The sequence below is a fragment of the Narcine bancroftii genome, chromosome 2 (genome assembly GCF_036971445.1).
Source record: "Narcine bancroftii isolate sNarBan1 chromosome 2, sNarBan1.hap1, whole genome shotgun sequence".
Taxonomy (NCBI): Eukaryota; Metazoa; Chordata; class Chondrichthyes; order Torpediniformes; family Narcinidae; genus Narcine; species Narcine bancroftii.
The window spans coordinates 14381701-14391032 of record NC_091470.1 but is presented as its reverse complement, the minus strand read 5'-3'; positions in this window follow the sequence as shown (position 1 = coordinate 14391032).

Here is a 9332-nt window from a genome sequence, read left to right as displayed (position 1 = left end):
GCCCCCACTCATCCCATGACGACCAAGGCTTGAGATAGAACATAGATCACTACAGCACAGTACGGGCCCTTCAGCTTTTGACCTACATATTCCTACCAAAAAATCCTCAAAAAGCAAAATCCTTCATACCCCACAACCCTCTATATTTCTTTCATCCACGTGCCTGTCTAAAAGTCTTTTAAAAGCCCCTAATGTTTCAGCCTCCACCACCATCCCTGAAAAGGCATTCCAGGCCCTCACAACTCTCCGTGTAAAAAAATGACCTCTAACCTTCCTTCCCTTCACTTTGTACACGTTCTCTGATGTTTGCTACTCTCGCCCTGGGTAAAAGGTGCTGGCTGTCTATCTTATCTATGCCTTTCATAATCTTGTAAACATCTACTAAGTCTCCTCTCATCCTTCTACACTCCCAAGAGAAAATTCCCAGCTCTGTTAACCTTACCTCATAAAAGATATTTTTCAATCCAGGCAACATTCTAGTAAATCTCTGCACCCTCTCTGTAGCTTCCACATCCTTCCTGCTATGGGGTAACCAGAACTGAACACAATCTCACCACAGATTTGTAGTCACCACATAACCTCTTGAACTCATTCCCCCATAGTCCCATTTGCCTGGGTTTGACCCCTAATCCCTCTAAACCTGTCTTAACCACGTACCCGGTCTCGATGTTCCCGCTTTTAATTGTACTTCTGTAAACCGCTTGGGGACAACGTAGTGCCCACGATGGTTCATTGAACTGTTGCTCAGCCCGTGAGTTGGGTGGGTTTGTGTGGATAGGCGGATGGTGAACTCGCGATAAAACGATATCTGAGATGTTGACAGTGAGCAGCAGGTTATGATTCCGTGGGGTGGGGTTCATCGTGGGTGGGGTTAATGTGTAAAAGTTTATAAGGACATCACTTAGAGGTTAGAAATAAATCTGATCTCATTCAAGTCTGCAAAGGTTACCTGCTGCCATTATGGTAATTGTGTCCCATTGAATCCCACACAGTTGCTGGAGAACTCATCCATATGTAAAATTGTGTCCTGTTGAAAAGCCCTACAGACAGAACAAGAGATTGAACTAATTACCTTGAACTTGACACAGATTGTCAGGTGGAGACAGAACTGCCAGAGATCACACGAGTACTGTCAGCATACTTTTGCCACGAAGGCCAAACAGGAACAGTGTATCATCATTCTTCTACTGGGACAAATTAACATCTTATAATTAACCTCGAAACCAAGCCGAATGAACAATGCAACCCGATGTACCTTACAAGTAATGTGTGAGACTCCATCGAAACTCTGAGACAATTATCAGGCCGATAAGGGATAACGTGTGAGACTGATCATTTCCCATTTCCTCTTGTACGACATAAATCATTTCCATCCATTTGTATTTATATGAAAAACCAATCAAACAAAAGAGATGGTTGCAGCAGGGTCAATTTTGTCATTTAAGAGAAGGTTGGATGAGTGCATGGATGGGAGTGGATTGGAGGGTTATGGACAGGGAGCGGGTAGGTGGGACTAGAGATCACTTAAATTGGTGCGGACTAGAGGGGCCGAGATGGCCTGTTTCTGTACTGTAATATAAATATCTCAACAACGAAGACGGTGTTTACATCCGGTACCGCACGGATGGCAGTCTCTTCAATCTGAGGCGCCTGCAAGCTCACACCAAGACACAAGAGCAACTTGTCCGTGAACTACTCTTTGCAGACGATGCCGCTTTAGTTGTCCATTCTGAGCCAGCTCTCCAGCGCATGACGTCCTGTTTTGCGGAAACTGCCAAAATGTTTGGCCTGGAAGTCAGCCTGAAGAAAACTGAGGTCCTCCATCAGCCAGCTCCCCACCATGACCACCAGCACCCCCAAATCTCCATCGGGCACACTGAACTCAAAACGGTCAACCAGTTTACCTACCTCAGCTGCACCATTTCATCGGATGCAAGGATCGACAAAGAGATAGACAACAGACTCGCCAAGGCAAATAGTGCCTTTGGAAGACTACACAAAAGAGTCTGGAAAAACAGATCAGCGTGTACAGAGCCGTTGTCATACCCACACTCCTGTTTGGCTCCGAATCATGGGTCCTCTACCGGCATCACCTACGGCTCCTAGAACGCTTCCATCAGTGCTGTCTCCGCTCCATCCTCAACATTCATTGGAGCGACTTCATCCCTAACATCGAAGTACTTGACCTGGCAGAGTCCGCAAGCATCGAACCCACGCTGCTGAAGACCCAACTGCGCTGGGTGGGTCACATCTCCAGAATGGAGGACCATCGCCTTCCCAAGATCATGTTCTATGGTGAGCTCTCCACTGGCCACCGAGACAGAGGTGCACCAAAGAAGAGGTACAAGGACTGTCTAAAGAAATCTCTTGGTGCCTGCCACATTGACCACCGCCAGTGGGCTGATATCGCCTCAAACCGTGCATCTTGGCGCCTCACAGTTCTGCGGACAGCAACCTCCTTGGAAGAAGACCGCAGAGCCCACCTCACTGACAAAAGAGGAAAAACCCAACCCCAACCAACCAATTTTCCCTTGCAACCGCTGCAACCGTGCCTGCCTGTCCTGCATCGGACTTGTCAGTCACCAACGAGCCTGCAGCAGACGTGGACATACCCCTCCATAAATCTTCGTCCGCGAAGCCAAGCCAAAGATATGGTGTGAATAACCTACCTATAATGTTATGTACTGCCGAAAATATACCTCCAAATATGCAGAAATATGGTCCAAAAAGGGTACCCTTGCTGCCTGTAATTTGAACCAGGTTCAATACAGAACGAGAGTCAGAGCTGAACTCGTGTCTTGTATCCCTTGTTCCCGTCGTTGTGAACAAACTGGTGGTTCTGCTATTTCAGTGTGGCTAGACTTTACCAAATGTACTGGATTAGTAAGGCAAGCTCTTGGTTAATGGCTGAAGTTAATGGGCAATTTAAAAATTGCCAACTCCCCTGCCCCCCTCTGAAACAGTGACCATGAGACGATGGGATTGCTTTAAAAAGCCACTTGGGTCTTCAGGAAGGAAATCCAACTGCAGGAGACAGCTCTCAGTCAGAGCACAGCTAAGGATGGGGAATAAATAATGTCTGTGATGTTCTCATCGAGATGAAAAAAAAAAGAACTTGGCTGATAATATCTTATGCACCTTTATTAAATATAGATTGTAAATGATTGTAAATAAAAATACACAATTGAATTCATAATTGAATTAATGAGACAATAACTACAAAAGATAGATAATAAATATTTGCAGTAACCCCTATGCAAAAGAAGAGGCTTTGCATTAGGGCAGAGAGTCCTTTTGTGGTGTTCAGTGTCATAAGGGGAAGTTTTAAATTTAGACATACAACATAGAAACAAATCCTTCTGGCCCACGAGCCCATGCCGCCCAAATAGCCCAATTAACCTACAAACCCCATATGTTTTGGAGGGTGGGAGGAAACCAGAGCACCCAGAAGAAACCCATGCAGACAGGGGGAGGATGAACAAACTCTTTATAGACAGTTTTGGATTTGAACCCAGTTTGCAGGTGCTGTAACAGTGTTGCAGTAACCGCTACACTAACCGTGCTGCCCCTTTGAAGATTAATGGCTTTGTGACATCCTGTGAATGTGAACGAGAAAATCTCTAAAATTACTCTCATTTTGGGATCCTCATTGGGATCTACTTTTATCCATTGGGGTCTAATTGTATCCATTGCGGTTTAATTATATCCATTGGGGTCCACTTGTATTTATCGGGGTCAAATTGTATCCATTGGGATCTAATTAGATTCATTTAGCTCGACCTGTCTCCACTCTACCGGTATCAGTAATAACCATTTCCATTGGTCAGTTACAAAGACTATGTAAATGACTGACTTTTTGGGGTTCAGTTTAATGGGCACTACCCACGTTTCTCTAACATTTGGGACTGTCCTATTCTACGCATGCTCTTAAACCCTGGTTCATGATATTGGTCCAATCTGGCACTGGGTTGATGTTGAAGTTCTCACCCTCCTTGGTCTCAGGTTGCAATGTGCTTGTTCAATTAAGGCAAGTCTATCTATTCATATCTCCCCCGAAAAAACCCATAATCTAGCTCTCATGAGAGGTTTCACAGAGTTTGCTGTTATTATAAGGAAGGCTGAGACTCAGTGTGTTTTGAAATGGAGCTCAACACACACATACATTCCCTTTCCTTTTCAATGGTAATTACAACCCACACGTAAGCCTTAACTGTATCTAAACCCTTTATTACATGGATGACACCAAGATTCAGGCGACAAGCCCATCACAGTCACTGTATAATATTGGGCTGTCATTGAAATTGTCCAACATAATCTGTCTCTTGGAAACTATATTTTAAACAAACGTCACTTTCAACTTGGAAAACTGATTCTCACTTCTGCCATCAGGAAAGAGGTGTCGGTACCACAAGACTCACACAACTAGGTTCAGGAACAGCTGCTAACCCTCCACCATCAGACTCCTCAATGACAAACTCAACCAGGGACTCATTTAAAGACTCTTACTTACTTTGCACATTATTTATTAATGAATATTTATTTTCTCTATTGCAGTTTGTTTGTTTACATTTCTCTCTTTTGTACATGGGATTCCAATGTATGAGAACTCTACACTCCTCATCTCTCAGCCTTTTGTACACCCCTGATTCCCCCTCCTCGCTGGGTGACCGTAGATCAGGAGCATGGGGCTGAGGTGTAGCCAGAAGTTGAAGTGCAACCCCTTCAGGTAGGAAAAGAGGGGCTGCAACCTCTCACATTCCGCGTAAAAGGGGTAGACCATCTCCTCCTGGCCGCAGAAGTGACTAGTGGCCGGGGTGTCGGTGAACCGACTCAGGAAGTAGTTCCACAGCACTGCTCAGTACAACACACTCCACCATGGGTCTTTGATGTGCCTCCATGACTATCTCAGAAAGACTAGGAACATTGCTTTAAGTTTGTTTTTACCCTATCGTCGGACTAATGAACCTCTCTCCTTCCTACCACTCACCACCACTGGAAACAAGTCAAAGTTCAAAGTTCCGATTTATTGTTAGTGTACACACAGGGCATCACATACAACCCTGAGATTCTTTTTCCTACAAGCGTCGCAGAATTTCTACTTATCGGAAGTGCAAAAAAACTGTACTCAGGAAGAGATTCTTGTAGAAAATGTAAACAAACGAACTGCAACACTGCAAATTGCACTCGACCCCAGCATCTGCAGGTTTTCTTTTTTTCTGCATTACAGGAAAGATGTGGACGCCTTAGAGAGTGCAGAAGAGATTTATAACCTGGATTGGAGTAGGTTGTGAATAGGTTGAGTTAACTTGGTTTTTTTTCTCCTTGGAGGTTCAGAGGTTACCTGATCGAGGTGTACAAAGTGATGAGAGGCACTGATCGTGTGGACGGCCAGAGGATTTTTCCCAGAGTGGAAGTGGCTAAGGTGAGGGGGCATAGTGTCAAGGTGCTTTGTAGTAAGTGCAGGGGGGGATGTAAGAGATAGGTTTATTACTCAGAGAGTAGTGGGTGCTTGGAATGTGCTGCCGACAGTGGTAGGTGAGGCAGGTAGTAAATGAGACTATTCAAATCACAAGAACACAAGATATAGGTGCAGAAGTAGGCCCTTGAATCTGCTTCCCCATTCTCTCATGAGCTGATCCATCCACCCACTCAGCCCCACTCTCTGGCTTTCTCCCTGTAACCCTTGATGCCCTAACTAATCAAATATCTGTCAATCTCTGTCTTAAATCCACCCAACCACCTCCATTCCACAGCTGCCTGTGGCAACAAGCTCCACAGACTCACGACCCCCTGAAAAAAGAAAAAATTCCACATTTCTGTTTTAAATTGATGCTAGAAGGCTTATTCAGTCGGGAAATTCTAGGAAGTTGGTAGGTTCTTGAGTCACCACCACATAGCCTGTACTGTCTGTAAATTTCTATGTTTTTTGCTCTATATTCTATACAACATACAGACAAGGGATGTCCTTTCCATGAAGTGTGGAAATGGCGTCCCTTGCATCGGAGCTTGGTCTGGTCATTCACTGCAACAGAAGTTCTCCCAGCAGAAGTTCTCCCAGCCGTCTTGGACCTCACCATGGATCCGGGAGGGGATGTTGGGAGGGTGGGTCTGCACCTGTGCAACCCCTACTCACCTAAAACCCATTTAAGCACACGCTGTTCCTTTCTGAGGAGTGGGGTATCCTCATATCAAACCCCACGAAAGGAACCATCATCGTCCCATGGGATGGAGAGTCAGAAGAAGATTCTCTATCCACAGGTGTGTTGTCCTGACTTGGCAGGAGAGAGGCTCTCAAGTCATTGAATTTCTCCCCGACCAGTCAACCATCCTTTGGCAATGTATAAAGCTGGGTCAGATTCCCTTAACAGAAAGCCAAGTGCATTAGTTAAATAAGATCATATGCAGAACAGATTAAACATTTACAGGCCTGCCTGAGGCACATAGCAAGGAGATCAAGCAGCTTCATGCTTTAATTAGCAGAGTTGATGGGCTCCCCTTCTCTACCCGCAGTAAGATTAGACTGAGCTCCAGGTGGCTATTGACCAACTCCTCACTCCCAGCCTAAGTCTAAATTATTCAGCCACAGAAATAAAACTGGCTCTTTGCTTAAAGCTAGCTTTTTTGTACCTGACCTCTGGCCTGTGCATTGCGCAATCTCTTCAGTGTTCTGGAAAGTTCTTCCTCCAAACCTCATGCTGGGTTCAAGGTTCCTTTTATACACTAAAAATGTAACATCCACGACGCACTTCAACTTTTGCCTGCTGTAAGGGGGTTACAGCATTGCCCCCTAACTTCAAAACGTATGGGGTGGGGGTTGTGGGCTAATTGGGTGTAAATGGGCAGCATGGGCTGGAAAGGTCTGTTATTGTGCTTGCATGTCTAAAAATGTTTTAAAAGTCCCAAATTTCCACTGTGTATAACACTGAGTGTCTGTGGATTCACCTCCAGCGCTCCCAGCGATAGCACGGGTCCCTGACCAGTTCTTTAATTCACTGAGGCTTGAGGCTCTTTTTGACGCTGGACGTGAAATACATTGGGACGAGGGAGTGATCTGTTCTCGGTGCTGCCGCCAGGAAAGAGGTCTCGGTGCAACAAGACTCGCACCAGCAGGTTCAGGAACAGCTGCTCCCCCTCCACCATCAGACTCCTGCTCTGCCCTTTATTGATTTTTCTTTGCTCTCCCTGTATTGCAGTCATTCTGTTTACATTTAATTACCTGTTTACAGTTCTTTATTTGTTTACGCTTTGTACAGTTTTTTTTTTGCATTACCAATAAGTGGTAATTCTGCCGCACCCACAGGAAAGGAATAACAGGGTTGTATACGATGTCATGCACGTGTTCTGACAATAAATCTGAACTTTTTAAAATCATCCGTCCAGTGTTTTTCTTCAACATTGCTATAGTAACTGCCTCGATCACCTCCTGCTGCAGCCCGTTCCATAAACCCACCGCCCCCCCACCCACCAAAACATAAAGGGTTGTAAGTTAATTTGGGTATAATTGCACTGGTTTAAATGACCAGAATTGGCTTCTACCGTGCTGTGAATAAAATCTAAAAAATCTAAACATCCTCTTAAATCTTCTCTGCACCCTTTTCTGTTTGACATCTTTCCTCACTGGTTTGAGGCAACACATCAATTTGGCTTTGAAACAAGTGTATTATTTTCAAATGGATTGAATTGCCTTGTTTTTGTTTCCGTCACAGACATAAAAAAATGAAACCTTCAGCTCCGCAGCTTAATCTGATTGCCATAATGTAATTGAATGCAAACCAGCAAGAATAAAGCGCTATTTTTAATTTGTGCAAATCTCAAGAGTTGAGCGTTGCCATGGCGTAAACAAAAATGCAAGCCTACATCAAAGCGCGATCATTGTCCGCCTGCATTCCTTGGGTGCAGGATGTGACTAGACCGTTTCCGTGGAAATGGGCTGGAATGCTTGAGAGTTGATGGCCGGGGACAAGGCGGGAGGGAGTGGGCTCACTCCTGCACAAATGTTCTCTGTCGGTACAACCTCAACCCGAGCTTAAAGGGCAGCAGGCCCAGGGGAAACTACACCAATTCACAAACCGACCTACAATGGCCTTGGTTGTCATGCTGGGGGTGGGGGGGAGTCCAACAGGTTGATGGAGGAGATGGAGGGGGTTAGCCTTCGAGGAGGGAGTGGGTCGCCTGGGACTGATCTCGCTGCAATTCAAAAAAATGAGAGGGAATCTTATTGAAACATTAAAATTATGAAAAGAATGAATAACATAGCAACAGGAAAGTGAGACTTGATCTAGGGGACATAGCCTCATGATCTTGGGGAGTAAATTTAGGACAGAGATGAGGAGGAATTCCTTCTCCCAGAGAGGAGTGAACCTGTGCAGTTCTTTGCCCAAGAAAGCTGAAGAATTGGGAATGAAAAGTTCTGTAGAACAGCAGGGCAAGTGAAGTTAAGTCCATAGTCAGATTGAATGGCAGAGCAACCTCAACGGGGCAGATGCTCCCGTTCCTTACATTCTTGTCTACAGGAATCAGATTCTTAACAGTGCCTTTAATGTGGCAAAACCTCCCAAGATCCATCACAGAATTGTTAGCAAATGAGATTTTACCCTGAGCTGCAGAAGGGGCAGGATTGGCCAAAGAGTTTTTTAACAGAACAACTGGAGCTGCAAGGGTTGAGGAACTGGACCTTTACAGTGTCTCAGCAGAGGGAGAGATGCTGTGTCCCAGTTCAGCGTCCATAGGAGGTAAAGATGTAACACCAACATTTCGGGCCTGGGCTCTTTTTCAAGGTATGTGTAAAAAGCAGGCAGGTGTCTGAATTTAAAAGGCTGGGGAGAACGGGCAGGGGGAGGAGGACAGACCAACAGACAAAAGGTGTTAATTGGACATAGAGAGGTTAGGACAGAAAAGGTGAGAATTAATTGGGGGAGGGGGTTTTGACTGTGAATGCAGAGTGGGGGGGGGGGCAAAGGATGGGAGGGAAAGATGGGAGTGGAGGGGCTAATAGAACCAACAGAAGTCAATATTAATGCCATTGTCTGCCAGGTCCCTTTGAAGTACTGTGAAATAATGGCACAACCTATATGCTTGACATAGGTGAAAGACCAGAGACATTCCCAATTGATCGCCTTAAACCTTCACACCTAGACCTGGACAAGCATGTAGCAATACCACCAGTGCACAAACGAGGGAGACCACCCAAGCACAGGAGGAAGGCAGAGATAGAGAGACCAGCATTAGTGCTTCCGAAAGTCGGTTCTGGAAGGGGGTTGTGGGTGGGGGATGTGGCGGCTCGGCTGCCAGGAGATTGAATCAGCTCAGGAAGTCTCAGGCAGCACGATGAC